This window comes from Oncorhynchus masou, chromosome 27, assembly GCF_036934945.1.
Source record: "Oncorhynchus masou masou isolate Uvic2021 chromosome 27, UVic_Omas_1.1, whole genome shotgun sequence".
NCBI classification, from domain to species: domain Eukaryota; kingdom Metazoa; phylum Chordata; class Actinopteri; order Salmoniformes; family Salmonidae; genus Oncorhynchus; species Oncorhynchus masou.
Genome location: NC_088238.1, coordinates 48006039 through 48025225, shown reverse-complemented (window position 1 = coordinate 48025225; position 19187 = coordinate 48006039). Strand labels below are relative to the sequence as shown.

General features: G+C 43.5%; 1 protein-coding gene across 24 annotated transcripts in view; it reads right to left on the bottom strand.

Annotated features, from left to right (window-relative positions):
• LOC135516331 (receptor-type tyrosine-protein phosphatase delta-like) overlaps positions 1–19187 on the bottom strand; it is a 606705-nt gene that overhangs the window by 352295 nt on the left and 235223 nt on the right. For all 24 annotated transcript variants that reach the window (XM_064940532.1, XM_064940530.1, XM_064940540.1 and 21 more), the window contains one exon: positions 13980–14091. The gene's annotated coding sequence lies outside the window, so the exon portion shown is untranslated. The remainder of the gene's footprint in view (positions 1–13979; positions 14092–19187) is intronic.

Sequence of the window (19187 nt, the reverse complement as noted above, 5' to 3'; positions counted from 1 at the left end):
TGTGGAAGGCGTCTGTGATAAGCTCAGGCATACATTCTCATACTGTTGAGTTGGAGGCTCCATGGATGAAGAAAAAAATGCAGGAACATGAAATCAACCAAGTGGGTTTGGCAGCAGAGAGACAAATAGATGCCTACAGTCCACATAATAAAATGCATTAAGTTATAAGTTATTCAGTATTTTTATAACCTTGTTTTAAGTGGTACTTCATCCTCAAAACATTAACATCAGTGAAATTAAAACAATGACAAATGGCAAATCCTCTTTTATATAATCTACCTTATACACAAATCTATGTTTCTATTTTGGGGCAGAGAAATACGAGGAGTTATTTCAGAATGAGAAGAACAGTCTCTCCATTGCATCAGATGAACAAACCGTGATGTGGGCTGAAATGATACATGTTTTTGATGGACAGAATGAAGAATGTAGGTGGCGAGGCTTTTGACAGACAAAACCGGTGGTGGTGTGAAAGGATGAGAGGAAGTGCGGGATTCAAGACGTGCTAGTCCACAGACTCCCGCTCTCCTACCGCGGTACTCTGTCAACGACACGGACCGGTGAACAGACAGATGGCGAGGGTGACGCCATCGGACTTGAGACGAGAGGAGCACGAGAGGAGCGAGAGAGGGAGGAGGTGGAAGAGGAGGTGAAAAAAATAAACAACAAAAAACTAAACAAATGTGAGGAAGAGGGAGGATGCAGTGAGGGGGGGGACTTCCTTCGGGAGAACATTAATCTTGCATGAGCTCCTTTGCATGCACACACAGGCTTTGTACTTCATTACCGCTGTAAATAAAAGTTCTCGCCATCACTTTTCATTCCCGCACACGACGGGAGACGTCATCTAAAGTGAAAGACCGGGCTCCATCTTGAAGAGGAGGGGTAGAACATTTATATTTCAAAAGTGCTTAAAGGAAGAGTAGTCTTTTAGGGGGAGAGAGAGAGATATTTTACATTGCTAGACTGCCATCTACTGGAAATGTATAGAACTACATAGAATATCAGATTCTTTAAATCTTTTTTTTGTTTCTTGCAACATATAATCATACTTACCACAATGGTCTTCTTCAAATCTGAAATGTATGTTTCTAGATAACCCTAAGTGTGCTTGAAATAACTCAAATGTGGTACGTCTGTATTACAAAGCCTCATCTGTACAAGATTAAATAACCAGATAATTCTCTAAACAATCAAATGTAACTGTTTTAAAATGCTATTTGTCTATTTTTCATTATTGTCTTCAAAATATGAAAGCTCACTTTGACAATGAGAATTTAAGCAAATCAAATGCATTAGGTATACAAATGATAAATAAGATATACACTGAGTATAGTAAACATAAGTCACACATTCTTAACACTGAATGGCACACATTCGCAATCCATGTCTCTATTGTCCAGACTTAAAAATCCTTCTTTACCTGTCTCCTTCCCTTCATCTATTGATTGAAATTGATTTAACAAGTGACATCAATAAGGGATAATAGCCTTCACCTGGATTCACCTGGTCAATATATGTCATGGAAAGAGCAGGTGCTCTTAATGTTTTGTATACTCAGTGTATATATAGTACAGTACCAGTTTGGACACACCTACTCATTCAAGGGTTTTTCTTTATTTTTTACTATTTTCTACATTGTAGAATAATAGTAAATACATCAACACTATGAAATAACACATGGAATCATGGAGTAACCAAAAAAGTGTAAAACAAATCAAAATATATTTTACATTTTAGATTTTTCAAAGTAGCCACTCTTTGCCTTGATGACAGCTTTGCACACTCTTGGCATTCTCTCATCTAGCTTCACCTGGAATGCTTTTAAAACAGTCTTGAAGGAGGTCCTGTGTATGCTAAGCACTTGTTGGCTGCTTTTCCTTCACTCTGCTGTCCAACTCCAAACAATTTCAATTGAGTTGAGGTTGGGTGATTGTGGCGGCCAGCTCATCTGATGCAGCACTCCATCACTATCCTTCTTGGTCAAATAGTCCTTACACAGCCTGGAGGTGTGTTGGGTCTTTCCCATGTTGAAAACCAAATGATATTCCCACTAAGCGCAAACCAGATGGGATGACGTATCGCTGTAGAATGCTGTGGTAGCCATGCTGGTTAGGTGTGCCTTGAATTCTAAATAAATCACAGACAGTGTCACCAGCAAAGCACCCCCACACCATCACATCTCCTCCTCCATGCTTCACAGTGGGAACCACACATGCAGAGATTCAAGAGATTCTTGAAATTTTCCGGATTGACATAGCTTCATGTCTTAAAGTATTGAAGGACTGTCATTTCTCTTTGCTTATTTGAGCTGTTTTTGCCATAATATGGACTTGGTCTTTTACCAAATAGGTCTATCTTCTGTATACCATCCCTACCTTGTCACAACACAACTGATTGGCTCAAATGCATTAAGAAGGAAAGAAATTCCACAAATTAACTTTTAACAAGGAACACCTGTTAATTGAAATGCATTCCAGGTGACTACCTCATGAAGCTGGTTGAGAGAATGCCAAGAGTGTGCAAAGCTGTCATCAAGGCAAAGGGTGGCTACTTTGAAGAATCTCAAATATAAAATATATTTTGATTTTTTTAACACTTTTTTGGTTACTACATGATTCCATATGCGTTATTTCATAGTTTAGATGTATTCACTAATATGTCTTCACTTCTACAATGTAGAAAATTGTCAAAATAAAGAAAACCCTGGAATGAGTAGGTGTGTCCAAACTTTTGACTGGTACTATTTATATACATTGTCATGCAGGCAAACAAATAATCAATAAACAATAATTTTTGCATATTGTGATATTTGTTAATGGTTGTTTATACAAAATATATGAATATTTTTTCAGTCTACAGTTCATAGCCTCTATATGTGGCTTTATGGTTCTCATTCAATGAAGCAATCATGAAAGGTTACAATCTGTATCCAGTGTAACTGAAGTGACATGACAAGTTTGATCTTAGATTGCTATTCAATAAGGAACAGCGCCATCATGTGGATGTATTGTAATTGAATGATGTAAACATAAGCCCTTACCAATTTGAACCAACAAGGTAAAAGTGTTTGCTTTTGCATTTTTTCAAAGACAGCAAGGACATTTGTTTCATTGATGTTCATCCCCCATTTCACATGATTCTGAAACTGAATGAACATGTTCCTCATATTCACCTTGCTGACCTTTTTTGGAGTAAACATCAGATTTATAAGGGGGTAACTGTTTAATAATGACCTACATATTCACTAATTGTCTGGTTGATAATTGAGGAATTAGTTGTATCTTTGCCAACAGTAATAATTATCCTTGTTCTCAATATTAATCACACTATGCTGTGCCAATAATACGTGCATTAGGTGAACTACAGCTGTATCGCCGGAATTGATACTGGGACATGTTCTCTTTACTATTTATATAAATAATATTGGCATATCTGTTAAAACATGTAAAATTCATTTGTATGCAGATAACACTATGTATGCCATTGCCCCAACTGTTGAGAGGCTATGTTAGATCTGCAATGGGACTTTGTTGCCTTACAGAAAGCCCTAGTTGGTTCAAAACCTGTACTTAATACAGGAAATACTAAATATACAGTGCATTCAGAAAGTATTCATACCCCTTGACTTATTCCACACTTTGTTGTGTTACAGCCTGAATTCAAAATTATACACAAATTACCTCATAATGACAAAGTGAACATGTTTGCAAATTTATTTAAAAAGAAATACAAAAATATTTAATTTACAGAAGTATTCACATTCCTGAGTCAATACACGTTTGAATCACCTTTGGCTGCAATTAAAGCTGTGAGTCTTTCTGGGTAGGTCTCTAAGAGCTTTACACACGTGCTTTGTACAATATATGCAAATTTTATTTAAAAATGTATTCAAGCTCTGTCAAGTTGGTTGTTGATCATTGCTAGACAACCATTTTCAAGTGTTGCCATAGCTTTTCAAGCAGATTTAAGTCAAAACTGTAACTAGGCCACTCAGGAACATTCAATGTCGTCTTGGTAAGCAACTCCAGTGTATATTTGGCCTTGTGTTTTAGGTTAAAGGTGAATGTGTGTCCCAGTGTCTGTTGGAAAGGTTTTTCTCAAGGATTTTTCCTCTGCTTAGCTCTATTCTGTTTATTTGTATCCTAAAAAACTCATAGTCCTAGCCAAAGACAAGCGTACCCATCACATGATGCAGCCACTACCATGCTTGAAAATCTGAAGAATGGCACTCAGTGATGTAATGTGTTAGATTTTCCCCAAACATAACACTTTGTATTCAGAACACAAATGACATTTCTTTGCCAGGTTTTTTGCAGTTTACTTAAGTGCCTTATTTCAAACATGATGCACATTTTGGAATAATTTTTTTCTTTACAGGCTTGCTTCGTAATTTAAGTTGGTATTGTGGAGTAACTACAACGTTGTTGATCCATCCTCAGTTTTCTCCTATTGCAGCCATTAAACTCTGCAACTGTTTTTCCTAGCCACCGTGCTTCTGCAACTGCATTGCTTGCTGTTTGGGGTTTTAGGCTGGGTTTCTGTACAGCACTGAGATATCAGCTGATGTACGAAGGGCTATATAAATAAATTTGATTTGATTTTGATTTGATTTTAAAGTCACCATTGACCTCATGGCGAAATCCCTGAGCGGTTTCCTTCCTCTCCGGCAACTGAGTTAAGGACGCTTGTTTCTTTGTAGTGACTGGGTGTATTGATACACCATCGAAAGCGTAATTAATAATGTTACCATATTCAATGTCTGCTTTTTTTACCCATCTATCAATAGGTTCCCCTCTTTGCGAGGCATTGGAAAACCTCCGTGGTCTTTGTGGTTGAATCTGTGTTTGAAATTCATTGCTTGATTGAGGGACCTTACAGATAATTGTATGTGTGAGGTCCCGAGATGAGGTAGTCATTCAAAAATACACTATTATTGCACACAGAGTGAGTGACTTGTTAAGCAAATGTTTACTCCTGAAAGTTTTAAACTTGACATAACAAAGGGGACCTTACCGATAATTGTATGTGTGAGGTCCCGAGATGAGGTAGTCATTCAAAAATACACTATTATTGCACACAAGAGTGAGTGACTTGTTAAGCAAATGTTTGCTCCTGAAAGTTTAAACTTGACATAACAAAGGGGTTAAATACTTATTGACTCAAGACATTTCAGCTTTTCATTTTTAATTAATTTGCAAAAATGACTAAAAACATAATACCACTTTGACATTATGGTGTATTGTGTGTAGGCTAGTGACAACATCTCTATTTAATACATTTTAAATTCAGGTTGTTACACAACAAAATGTGGAAAAAGTCAAGGGGTGGGAATGCTTTCTGAACACACTGTATATTGTTCTCTAATTCTCGCAACAATGTTTCAGATTAACTATATATTTATTCACTGGAGGCTTCTCCCATGGATTGGGTTCCCGCCTATACGTATCTGGGAATTTGTTTTGAAAACGACTTCTTGTTCCCAAAAAATATGGATGAGCTAATTAAAAGCCAAGACTTAAATTGGGCTTCTTTTTTAGAAATAGATCTGGACTCTCTCTGAATAGCAGGAAGCAGACTATGGTGACGCCAATTACCAGATTGCAGGAGCCACTACTCTTAAACCTTTGGATGTCGTTTACCATAGAGTCCTTCACTTTAACACAGATGACAGTTTAAACTCTCATCCCTACTGTCAGGATTTGGCCAGGGTTGTTCCGGGTTTTGGTCAGTAGATGTCCCCATTGTGCTTTTTGTCCCTATGTTTTTCCCTTGATCCCCATTATTATTTGCACCTGTGTCTCGTTTCCCCTGATTGTATTTAAACCCTTTGTTTCCCTCAGTTCTGTGCTCTGTGTTTGTATGTTAGCACCCTGCCCTAGTGTTCTGTGTGCTCTTGTCGATTCCGGGGAAGTTCTTGTGGTATTCTGTTTTTTGTTTTTGTTTATTTTTGGTGAGTTTCTTTTGAGGTCTTTTTGTGTTTTTCCTACCACCTTTTGATTTTCCATTTTTTGTATTTTAGGATTTTTTTCTTTATTAAATACACCGTCTTAAGTACTGCTGTGTCTGCCTCATCTTCTGGGTTCTGCTGACTATTCGTGGCTCAGTTGGTTAAGTGACTGTTTCTCACTCCGGAGACCCAGGTTCGAAACCGGGTCCTGACACCTACATCCTGTAATAAAAGGTTGGCTGATCCTCATTGAAGTCCCGTAGATCACTTCATTACTCCCTTTTTGTTTAAAAAGCTCTAGTACAAAAGCTTCCAATGTACTTAACTTTGTTGCTAAAATATAAAAGAATGAGTTATCAAACCTGCTCGCAAGGTTGGTTAACTCTTGAGGTCCCTCTGGTCTCAGCCAGTTTAGGTGAAGCCTCTTTTTAGTGTCCCCCATTGTTGGAATAACCTGCACAATTCCTTGCATTTTGATTAATTGGTGTCATTAGGGCAGTTTAGGACAATGGTTTGGAATTCATTATTTGAGGATTGCAGTTGTTTCGATTTATTGTAGTGGGAATGAGACCCTAGTCAGGGCTACCCTGAATAAATCAAAATTTAGAAAAAAATGTGTGTCATAGAGGCCATGTATGTGCATTTTACATAGTAGGGGCCATGTACAACCTAGCTGAAAATGTTTGTGAAGACAGTACACTATGAACAGTTATGATTCCATTTCATAACACTTTCACCTATAGGGCACATCTCAAATCCATACCGCAGTATCTAAACAGTAGCAATCAAAAACACTGCTTAAGCATTAATATGGTTAATGGAGTCTAGCCACACTCTTTACATCAAAAACAGGAAGAGCAACAGCTACCCTATCTGGGGTCCACACAAAATATTAACCAAGACATAATACATAACATTAATTAGCAAGAACAGCTCAAGGACAGAACTACATCAATTTAAAAAGGCCCACGTAGCCTACATATCAATAAATATACAAAAACGATCTAGATCAAATAATGGAGAGGTGTTGTGTAGAGAGAACTAGGTAAGTGGAAGATCAGACATCTGCATTTCCAAAGGCAGACAGACAGCCCTCAGCGGCCATGCACTCACTAATTAGAAGTCAGACTCCAGTTATGCGTAATGAAAAATTAATCTGCCTTAAATACAGAAACCCCCTAGAAGAGCCTTGAGAGAAACTCTGGGATTTAATTAAACTCATCAAATAATAGAGTTCGGCTAGAATTCATCCTTCACCCATGATTTCCGTTCAGCAGTTTAACTAAGCGATTTTACCCAAAACTGCTCTTGTATATATTTAATGCTCATAAATGCTGTGTTATACTGAATACAGGAACAGGACCTGCTCAACCAATAAAGCATTTTGGAGAGACATATTAATAAAGTAGCTTAACTGATTTTGAGAAAAACTGATTTGGAAATTCTGTGGGTTTGGTTTAAATACTGTATATATACTGTATACTGTATATATATATATATAAAACACTTATTTATTATTATTATCTGTATATATATATATATATATATATATATATATATATATATATATATATATATATATATTCTTGATTTATTATTATTATGATTTTTAAGCCTGTCACATCTGTGAGTGTGGAATGTGTTTTGTTGGTTGATTGAAAAACAAGAAAAATAAAACTTAAAATATGCCTTTTGACGGGGTATGGTGGTAGGTGCCGGGTGCACCGGTTTGTGACAAGAACTGCAACACTGCTGGGTTTTTCACGCTCAACCTTTATCTTGAGTGTATCAAGAATCGTCCACCACCCAAAGGACATCTAGCTAACTTGACACAATTGTGAGAAGCATTGTAGTCAACATGAGCCAGCATCCCTGTGGAACACTTTAGACACCTTATAGAGTCCATGTCCCAATGAATTGAGGCTGTTCTTCATGTATTGTTCACTCAGTGTATATGTGGCTGTTTATCAAAGTTAACTGACTGAGAAGTTATCAAGTTAAGCTTCTAAACATAACTCTTCCATACATATCGGAATTCCTTTCTTCGGTTTTGATATTGTCAATGATCCACCAAGACCTATAGTCACTGTTTCTGTCTATTGAACGCTTAGCTAGCAAAATACCTACTCTGTATTGATGAACGACCAAAGTTTCGCTTCTTGAGGATAACTGACTCAATACAATCCCTAGAAACTGGACCAGGGCCAGGAGTTTCACCTTCAATTGACATAACCAGAGAGAACTCATACCTCACAATAATGTCTACTAACATATCAAATATTCCTGCTAACACACTATTCTAGATGCATTTATTCCTGATAAAGGTACACTGACAAAAGTTGACATTTTCACAGACCAGGCCCAAATCCCCGTCATTCGCGTGAAGAAAAGAAAGAAATACAGGGGGTGGAGATCAGGGTGCCTTGAGAGAATTCAACGGCGGGTGGACAAACCGCCTCTACCATCCATTCTATAAATAAACTGGATGATCTACGATCAAGACTATCCTACCAACGAGACATAAAAAAATGGTGATATCTTATGTTTCCCCGAGTCGTGGCTAAACGACGACATGGATAATATAGAGCTGGCTGGGTTAACCACGCATCGGTAGGACAGAGCAACTACATCTGGGAAGACGAGAGGTGAGTGTGTGTGTATATTTGTTAATAACAGCTGGTGCGCGATGTCTAATATTAAAGAAGTCTCGAGGTATTACTCGCCTGAGGTAGTGAATCTCATGATATGCTGTAGTCCACACTATCAACCAAGAGAGTTTTCATCTATATAATTCGTACCTGTCTATTTACCAACACAAACCGATGCTGGCAGTAAGACGGCACTCACCAAGATGTATAAAGAAAATGCTCATTCAGAAGCGGCACTCCTAATGGCCAGGAACTTTAATGCAGGCAAACTTAAATCTGATTCATTTAATTTATTTCTACCAGCATGGAAAACCAGATGGAAAAAAAAACTCTAGACAACCTTTACTCCACACAAAGATATGCATATAAAGCTCTCCATAATCCTCCATTTGGCAAATCTGACTACAATTCTACCCTCTTCATTCCTGCTTACAAGCAAAAACTAAAGCAAGAAGTACCAGCAACTCGCTTAATACGGAAGTGGTCAGATGACACGGATGCTATGCCACAGACTGGAATATGTTACAGAATTTGTCCAATGGCATTGAGGAGTATACCACCTCAGTAAACGGCTAAATCAATAAGTGCATTGACGACGACGCCACCACAGTGACCATACATACATATCCCAACCAGAAGCCATCGCTTACAGGCAACATCCGCACTGAGCGAAAGGCTAGACCTGCGGCTTTCAAGGAGCGGGAAGCTTATAAGAAATCTTGCAATGCCCTCAGACAAACCATCAAACAGGACTAAGATTGAATCATACTACACCGGCTCTGACGCTCGTCGGATGTGGCAGAGCTGGCAAACTATTACGGACTACAAAGGGAAACCCAGCCGTGAGCTGCCCAGTGACGCAAGCCTACCAGACGAGCTAAATGCCTTTTATGTTCGCTTTGCTAATGACACCATAGTCACTGTGCCCAAGAAAGCGAAGGTAACCTGCCTAAATGACTACCAACCCGTTGCACTCATGTCCGTAGCCATGAAGTGCTTTGAAAGGCTGGTCATGGCTCACATCAACACCATCATCCCAGAAACCCTGACCCACTCCAATTTGCATACCGCCCCAACAGATCCACAAATGACGCAATCTCTATTGCACTCCACATTGCCCTTTCCCACCCGGACAAAAGGAACACCTATATGAGAATGCTGACTATTGACAACAGCTCAGCGTTCAAAAACATAGTCAGTCACCCAAGTCATAGACTGTTCTCTCTTAAAAGCTTCTACCCCCAAGCCATAAGACTGCTGAACAATTAATTAAATGGCCGCCGCCTGGACTATTTACATTGACAACCCCCCCTTTGTTTTTACACTGCTGCTACTTCCTGTTTATTATCTATGCATAGTCACTTTACCCCTACCTACATGTACAAATTACTTCGACTAACCTGTACCCCTGCACATTGATGGTACCAGCACCCCCTGTATATAGCATCATTACTGTTATTCTATTGTGTAACTTTGTATAGATTTTTTTTTACTTTAGTGTATGTAGTAAATATTTTCTTAACTCTAATTCTTGAACTGCATTGTTGGTTAAGGGATTGTACTGTAAGTAAGCATTTCCCGTTAAGGTCTACACCTGTTGTATTCGGCGCATGTGACAAATACATTTTATTTGATTAGATTTTCAATACAAGCTGAATAAAATGTGCACTGTCCTACAGCTGCCATCTTCAAACTGAATGATACTTAATCATTTAAATGTGTATTTCACAGCAGCCTGCACAGTAATACAAAACATTACACATTAAGTTGGTTATAATAAGACAGTTGGAATGCTCATTATTGTAGATTTAGCTTCCATAGAAAGGAGATGGCTCTTATTCATAAAGCACGTCAAAGTAGAGTTTTGGTTTAGGTCCCCTCTTTTATTCATTATGATTTAAAAGGCATAACTGATCCAAGATCAGCACTCCTACATCTAACAACACTGGGGAAATAGCTTCTAGTAAACATATTGTCCATGTCACTGTGTCCTACTTCAATAAACAAGGAGCACACACACACACAGACATAAACAAACATACAGTGCCCTCCACTAATATTGGCACCCTTAGTAAATATGAGCAAAACGGACTATAAATAAAAAATGTAAAAAAATGTATAAAAAAACGTTTCTTTGTTGTTATTCCTCTTGGTCTTTCCATCAAAATATTCACAAAAATCTAACCTTTAATTAAAGTAAAATAATTGAAAGAAAAAATAAATTCTTATCATAAAACAAATATATTCTCAAATATATGTGTGCCACAACTATTGGCACCCCTTCATTCAATTCTTTGTGCAACCTCGCTTTCCCAACATAACAGTCTCCTATAATGCGTAATGAGGTTGGAGAACACATGACAAGGGTTCTGAGACCATTGATTTTGAGGTGTGATCATTGTCCTGCTGGAAGATCCATCCAGGGCCCACTTTAAGCTTCCTAGCAGATGCAGTCAGGTTTTGATTGAATATCTGCTGGTACTTGATGGAGTCCATGATACCATGTATCCTAAGTAGTTGTCCAGGGCCTTTGGAAGAAACACAGCCCCACAACATCAAAGATCCACCACCATACTTCACAGTGGGGATGAGGTACTTATCTGCATGGCTATCTTTCTGTCTACGCCAAACCCACCTCTCGTGTTTGTTTCCAAAAAGCTATGTTTTGGTCTCATCTGACCATAGAACCTGGTCCCGTTGAAAGTTCCAGTAAAGTTTGGCAAACTGTAGGTGCCTGAGTTTGTTGTTTGATGACAGCAAATGTATTTTTATGACAACCCTCCCAAACAACTTGTGGTTATGTAGGTGGCGTCTGATCGTAGTTTTGAAGACTTTCTGACCCCTAACTCCATCCTCCTCACTGTGCGTGGGGTCAATATAGAGAAATGTCCTCTTCCAGGCCCATTGTTGACATCTCCGGTTGCTTTAAACTTCTTAATTATTGCCCTGTTAGTGGAAATGGACATTTTCAACCGTTGAGCTATTATCTTATAGCCATTTCCTGATTTGTGCAGCCCAACAACCTTTTGTCGCACAGCATTACTGTATTCTTTCCCATAGTGATGGATGACTTTGGGAACTTGGCCGGTGTGTCACCTCATTTTTACATACCCCAGTGAAACAAGTCATGGCTTACCACTTCAGTGTTCTTAATCACTCAGGTGAACTTAAATACATAAAATATGAATGGGAATATACTTAAGTTAGATTTTACTCATAAGAATTTCTAGGGGTGCCAAACTTTTTTTCATTTATTTCACATTCATTTTTTCAATCATTTTATTTCAATTAAAGATTTGATTTTTGTAAACATTTTGAATGAAAGACCAAGAGGATAAACAGCAATATTAGTGGAGGACACTGTACACACTTGAGTCAGGCACAAACCTGTACACACACACACTAATACACACATGCATATGCACAAAGACACAAACACACAGACATGCGCAAAGAAACAGGCACACACACACACACACGGACACAATTGCCTGAATACCTTTTCAGAAAGCTACTGTCCCTATCTTTTTGTCAAAGAGGAGTCAGAGAAAACAACTATTTTTAGGAGCAGGTTTAATGTTGCTGAGAGGAGAACTCAGCCATCCATGTCATGTAATGCCATCAATAATTTAGTGCTACCAAATCCACACAGTGTTAGTGGAAAGGACATGGTTTTGGGGGAAAATAAACCTCTGCAATTTGTTTTCAGGTGATGTCTTTACAACACCCATCTCTTAATCATAATGGCAAGATTCTACTAAACTAAAAGTTGTTAACAATATTGTCAGGCTTAAAATCAACTACACAATGTCTGTCTGTCTGTCTGTCTGTCTGTCTGTCTGTCTGTCTGTCTGTCTGTCTGTCTGTCTGTCTGTCTGTCTGTCTGTCTGTCTGTCTGTGTGCATGCTTGTCTGTCTACTACACCAAATGTATATCTATGTGTGTTTGAGTTTATGTGCTGTCTCTCTACCTCTGTGTTCCCCAGTCGCTGCTTGGTGCAGAGTGAAACAGTAAAGCTGGGGGAGATAGCTTTCAGAAGCTTACATAAAGCCACTGGACTTAATAATTCATGGAGCAAAAATCCCTCAGTGCTCAATATTTATATCTCCCTGAATGTGTTCTGTGACTGTGAGCCCTGTCACAGTGCAGGCCAGCAGAGGGGAAACTTTTACTTTCTACTTTTCATATATTTTTCCACTTTCTTTCAGAGGACAGGTTTCACATTAAGGGCCTGTGGCACAGAGAGGGAGATACTGTATTTCCCAGTATGTCTCAGAGTCTGTATGTGTTTACCATGTGGTAGCTCCCTGTGTGTATAGGATGATGATAATTGTGACTCCTATCCTTTGGGGTTTTTTGAGTCGTGTTGTTGCTCTGCAAAGAGATTTTCAGGAAAATGAAAGAGAATATGACTGGACTTTCAAACTACTGGATAGGACACACACGCAAACACATCCTCTCTTCTATAAACCTGTGACGATAGCAGCCAATGCATATATCGGGGTGGTGGACTGTTAACATGAAAGAATCCAGAGGGACATATTAGTTGGAAATATTGTAGAGATCGTGCGCCGCTCATGCTGACATTTACAAGTCCTTGCTGATCTTTCCGCTGTGACAACTAAACGTCTTTTTGCCATCAGATCAGCCTGAGTTCCTATGGCTGAGTCGCAAATGGCACCCTATTCCCCTCATAGTGCACTACTTTCAAAGGTAGTACACCATATAGGGAATAGACTGCCATTTGAGATATAAACTATGTAATTCATCTGATTAATGGAAGACTGATAAGTCTGAGCTGCAACTAAACGGTTGCATCTAAATAGAATGAGGGAGCAGGATCTGGGTATGAGACAGAGACAGAGTACTATCTGATATAATGGATTGGGTGAGCTTCTGGTACAGCGGAAGAGCAAGGTTTTAGATGGGCTTAGTGTACTATCTGATGCTAGTATGGGTAAGGCATTCCACTACAGTGCTGTTTAAGCTGACATGAAACCTTTCAAAATAAGAGTTGAGTCTGATAGAATGAGTCTATAGAGCCGTATTGAGAAATCATTCTGACCTGACAAATATTGTCCCTCAATGAAACATCAAAAAGGTCATTCAAGTTCGAGCAAAGCCGCGAATGCTGGCTATTGTTAAAGTATAGGGAGACACTAGCTTAGTAGAGGTTTGTCCTCACTCTTATATCTAAAAAAATGAGAGTTCAAACACGTTCCTACTCAGAGATCCATTTGAAAACATTTGCCGGTGTTTACTGTTTCTTATACTGTTTATGGTGCTTTCAGCACTAAGAAAGTTGCTCTTCATGATACCCTGCAGAAGGGCAGAAGGTTTTATTGTGCCAGAGATTTCATGAATGTCGGCCATAAACTCACCCAGAACTGAGGCTCCTCTGTTCCACTCATGCAGGTGGCAACATTCTGCCCGATGCCCAAGCTTTGTCCTCGCCAACAACACCAGTATGACCAATACCCCCTATGCCCCCACCTAAGAGACAGAGAGACAGAGACAAAGAGTAGAGGAAAATGACAAAAAAAAGATAGAGGAGAGAGAGAAGTGGGAGACGAGATGGAGCATGTAAGAAACTGTGCAGTGTATCATTTGATCAGTCACTGATTAAACAGTGAAAACCAGTAAATACTGCAGGCCTCCAGGACTGACATGATGCAATTCAACTCTAAACAAAGATAAGCTGCTTTGACCAGGGATGACACTAAACCTACTTAAAAATGCAGACCAGGATCTGAAGCTCAACAAATGTGCAATACATTGTAGAAATTGGATTCATAACAAATCATCCGAAATAATAATAATTTTGCAGCGCTCAACTTATCATTTGAAATGGATGACGCAGTACACCAAAAAGTTCTGGAGCATCACTTTAATATTAAGGCCTAAGTTGTTTCATCCTGCAGAGAGCCATTGTTTACAGATGGCTGGTTGTGTAAGGATGCAGCCTGGTATCCTTCATCAATCAAACATAAACTATTCGGTTTCACCAAAATAATGTGTCCTGTCAACAGAGGTATATTCAATATCTCTAGGAACAATCCTTATGATTCGTCGGGTTGAATGTGTCTTTTGCTATCAAATAAGCGTTTAAAACAAGTTTTTTTACAGGGTATCCCATTTCCGCCTGCAGAAGTGGGAACTTACGCGGTAGCTATTTCTCACATGACTGCGTGGTATAGAATGGACAACAATGGCAGCCCACATGTGGAAAATGGGAGACCATGGATAAAAAAATCACTTATTTGACACATTCAACCAATGGACTAATTGTTTGATACAAACATTTAAGAATTTTTATTTTTTATTTTAAATGTAACCTTTATTTAACTAGGCAAGTCAGTTAAGAACAAATTCTTATTTACAATGATGGCCTACTCCGGCCAAATCCGGACAACGCTGGCCCAATTGTGCACCGCCATATGGGACTCGGATGTTATTACTCTTGATTACCTAAGTAGGCTATGCTATCGCTAGTCCCTTAAAAAATGTGGATTGTAACATGTGAAAGACTAAACATAGAATCTGGCTATCATATCAGTTATTTTGACATGCTTAGCTTTATGTTTGTCTTTGATTGTTTTAGACAACTTGTTCCACTCACCTCCGCTTGGAACTGCTATACTGTCCTCTACCTAGCCTGCCGTGTCCTCTACCTAGACTGCCGTGTCCTCTACCTAGCCTGTGTCCTCTACCTAGCCTGCCGTGTCCTCTACCTAGCCTACCGGGTCCTCTACCTAGCCTGCCGTGTCCTCTACCTAGCCTGCCGGGTCCTCTACCTAGCCTGCCGGGTCCTCTACCTAGCCTGCCGTGTCCTCTACCTAGCCTGCCGGGTCCTCTAACTAGCCTGCCGTGTCCTCTACCTAGCCTGCCGTGTCCTCTATCTAGTCTGCCGTGTCCTCTATCTAGCCTGCCGTGTCCTCTACCTAGGCTGCCGTGTCCCAAACCCTGCCTACTGTGTCCTCTGTCTAGCCTGCCGTGTCCTCTACCTAGCCTGCCGGGTCCTCTAACTAGCCTGCCGTGTCCTCTACCTAGCCTGCCGTGTCCTCTATCTAGTCTGCCGGGTCCTCTACCTAGCCTGCCGGGTCCTCTACCTAGCCTGCCGTGTCCTCTACCTAGCCTGCCGTGTCCTCTACCTAGCCTGCCGGGTCCTCTACATAGGCTGTCGGGTCCTCTACCTAGGCTGTCGGGTCCTCTACCTAGGCTGGCATGTCCTCTACCTAGCCTGCCGGGTCCTCTACCTAGCCTGCCGGGTCCTCTACCTAGGCTGTCGGGTCCTCTACCTAGCCTGACGTGTCCTCTACCTAGCCTGCCGTGTCCTCTACCTAGCCTGCCGGGTCCTATACCTAGCCTGATGTGGCCTCTACCTAGCCTGCCGGGTCCTCTACCTAGCCTGCCGGGTCCTCTATCTAGCCTGCCGGGTCCTCTACCTAGGCTGTCGGGTCCTCTACCTAGCCTGCCGTGTCCTCTACCTAGCCTGCCGGGTCCTCTACCTAGCCTGCCGTGTCCTCTACCTAGCCTAACGTGTCCTCTACCTAGCCTGCCGGGTCCTCTACCTAGCCTGACGTGTCCTCTACCTAGCCTGCCGGGTCGTCTACCTAGCCTGCCGTGTCCTCTACCTAGCCTGCCGGGTCCTCTACCTAGCCTGATGTGGCCTCTACCTAGCCTGATGTGGCCTCTACCTAGCCTGCCGTGTCATCTACCTAGCCTGCCAGGTCCTCTACCTAGCCTGCCGTGTCCTCTACCTAGCCTGCCGGGTCCTCTACCTAGCCCGCCTGGGTCCTCTACCTAGCCTGCCGGGTACTCTACCTAGCCTGCCGTGTCCTCTACCTAGCTTGCCGGGTCCTCTACCTAGGCTGTCGTGTCCTCTACCTAGGCTGTCGGGTCCTCTACCTAGCCTGCCGTGTCCTCTACCTAGCCTGCCGTGTCCTCTACCTAGGCTGGCGTGTCCTGTACCTAGCCTGCCGTGTCCTGTACCTAGCCTGCCGTGTCCTCTACCTAGCCTGCCGGGTCCTCTACCTAGCCTAACGTGTCCTCTACCTAGGCTGGCGTGTCCTGTACCTAGCCTGCCGTGTCCTCTACCTAGGCTGGCATGTCCTCTACCTAGCCTGCCGTGTCCTGTACCTAGCCTGCCGGGTCCTCTACCTAGCCTGCCGGGTCCTCTACCTAGGCCTCCTCTACCTAGCCTGACGTGTCCTCTACCTAGCCTGCCGTGTCCTCTACCTAGCCTGCCGGGTCCTATACCTAGCCTGATGCCTGCCTAGCCTGCCGGGTCCTCTACCTAGCCTGCCGGGTCCTCTATCTAGCCTGCCGGGTCCTCTACCTAGCCTGCCGGGTCCTCTATCTAGCCTGCCGGGTCCTCTACCTAGGCTGTCGGGTCCTCTACCTAGCCTCCGTCTCTACCTAGCCTGACGTGTCCTCTACCTAGCCTGCCGTGTCCTCTACCTAGCCTGCCGGGTCCTCTAGGCTGTCTCCTCTACCTAGGCTGTCGGGTCCTCTACCTAGGCTGTCGGGTCCTCTACCTAGGCTGGCATGTCCTCTACCTAGCCTGCCGGGTCCTCTACCTAGCCTGCCGTGTCCTCTAACTAGGCTGTCGGGTCTACCTAGCCTGACGTGTCCTCTACCTAGCCTGCCGTGTCCTCTACCTAGCCTGCCGGGTCCCCTACCTAGCCTGATGTGGCCTCTACCTAGCCTGATGTGGCCTCTACCTAGCCTGCCGTGTCATCTACCTAGCCTGCCAGGTCCTCTACCTAGCCTGCCGTGTCCTCTACCTAGCCTGCCGGGTCCTCTACCTAGCCTGCCGGGTCCTCTACCTAGCCTGCCGGGTCCTCTACCTAGCCTGCCGTGTCCTCTACCTAGCTTGCCGGGTCCTCTACCTAGGCTGTCGTGTCCTCTACCTAGGCTGTCGGGTCCTCTACCTAGCCTGCCGTGTCCTCTACCTAGCCTGCCGTGTCCTCTACCTAGGCTGGCGTGTCCTGTACCTAGCCTGCCGTGTCCTGTACCTAGCCTGCCGTGTCCTCTACCTAGCCTGCCGGGTCCTCTACCTAGCCTAACGTGTCCTCTACCTAGGCTGGCGTGTCCTCTACCTAGCCTGCCGTGTCCTCTACCTAGGCTGGCGTGTCCTGTACCTAGCCTGCCGTGTCCTGTACCTAGCCTGCCGGGTCCTCTACCTAGCCTGCCGGGTCCTCTACCTAGGCTGTCGGGTCCTCTACCTAGCCTGACGTGTCCTCTACCTAGCCTGCCGTGTCCTCTACCTAGCCTGCCGGGTCCTATACCTAGCCTGATGTGGCCTCTACCTAGCCTGCCGGGTCCTCTACCTAGCCTGCCGGGTCCTCTATCTAGCCTGCCGGGTCCTCTACCTAGGCTGTCGGGTCCTCTACCTAGCCTGCCGTGTCCTCTACCTAGCCTGCCGGGTCCTCTACCTAGCCTGCCGTGTCCTCTACCTAGCCTGCCGTGTCCTCTACCTAAGTGTCCTGCCTGCCGTGTCCTCTACCTAGCCTGCCGGGTCCTCTACCTAGGCTGTCGGGTCCTCTACCTAGGCTGTCGGGTCCTCTACCTAGGCTGTCGGGTCCTCTACCTAGGCTGGCATGTCCTCTACCTAGCCTGCCGGGTCCTCTACCTAGCCTGCCGTGTCCTCTAACTAGGCTGTCGGGTCTACCTAGCCTGACGTGTCCTCTACCTAGCCTGCCGTGTCCTCTACCTAGCCTGCCGGGTCCTCTACCTAGCCTGATGTGGCCTCTACCTAGCCTGATGTGGCCTCTACCTAGCCTGATGTGGCCTCTACCTAGCCTGCCGTGTCATCTACCTAGCCTGCCAGGTCCTCTACCTAGCCTGCCGTGTCCTCTACCTAGCCTGCCGGGTCCTCTACCTAGCCTGCCGGGTCCTCTACCTAGCCTGCCGGGTCCTCTACCTAGCCTGCCGTGTCCTCTACCTAGCTTGCCGGGTCCTCTACCTAGGCTGTCGTGTCCTCTACCTAGGCTGTCGGGTCCTCTACCTAGCCTGCCGTGTCCTCTACCTAGCCTGCCGTGTCCTCTACCTAGGCTGGCATGACCTGTACCTAGCCTGCCGTGTCCTGTACCTAGCCTGCCGTGTCCTCTACCTAGCCTGCCGGGTCCTCTACCTAGCCTGACGTGTCCTCTACCTAGCCTGCCGGGTCGTCTACCTAGCCTGCCGTGTCCTCTACCTAGCCTGCCGGGTCGTCTACCTAGCCTGCAGGGTCCTCTACCTAGCCTGCCGGGTCACCTGCCTGCCGGGTCCGCTACCTAGCCTGCCGTGTCCTCTACCCAGCCTGCCGGGTCCTCTAGCCGGGGCTGGCACCTGTCCGGGGCCTCTACCTAGCCTGCCGGGGCCTCTACCTAGCCTGCCGGGTCCTCTACCTAGCCTGCCAGGTCCTGTACCTAGGCTGTCGGGTCCTCTACCTAGGCTGTCGGGTCCTCTACCTAGGCTGGCATGTCCTGTACCTAGCCTGCTGTGTCCTCTACCTAGTATGGCATGTCCTCTACCTAGCCTGCCGGGTCCTCTACCTAGCCTGACGTGTCCTCTACCTAGCCTGCCGTGTCCTCTACCTAGCCTGC